The sequence below is a fragment of the Octopus bimaculoides genome, chromosome 17 (assembly GCF_001194135.2).
Source record: "Octopus bimaculoides isolate UCB-OBI-ISO-001 chromosome 17, ASM119413v2, whole genome shotgun sequence".
NCBI classification, from domain to species: domain Eukaryota; kingdom Metazoa; phylum Mollusca; class Cephalopoda; order Octopoda; family Octopodidae; genus Octopus; species Octopus bimaculoides.
The window spans coordinates 50697682-50698215 of record NC_068997.1 but is presented as its reverse complement, the minus strand read 5'-3'; positions in this window follow the sequence as shown (position 1 = coordinate 50698215).

Here is a 534-nt window from a genome sequence, read left to right as displayed (position 1 = left end):
AAAATTACTCCTATCCAAGAACCGCAAGTATTTAAAATTTTCCCCCTTATTTCATTTTTCACGTTTTTACGAAAAGAAAATCTTCAAAAGCAACACTCAACCCTCTTTCTGTCACTCGATAAGCAAAAAAATACTTTAAAATCTATGAGAAATCAAAAGCTAATTGGTAAAAGCTTCATCAAAACATGCTTTGTGAACAGGATTATAATTACTCCTGGTCACCAAAACAAAAAAAAGAAGTGTAATAGGTATTTTTCTTTTTTTTTTTTCTTTTTACTTGTTTCAGTCATTTGACTGCGGCCATGCTGGGGCACCGCCTTTTAGTCGAGCAAATCGACCCCAGGACTTATTCTTTGTAAGCCTAGTACTTATTCTATCGGTTCCTTTTGCCGAACCGCTAAGTTACGGGGACGTAAACACACCAGCCTCGGTTGTCAAGCGAAGTTGGGGGGACAAATATAGATATACATATATACGATGGGCTTCTTTCAGTTTCCATCTACCAAATCCACTCACAAGGCTTTGGTCAGCCCG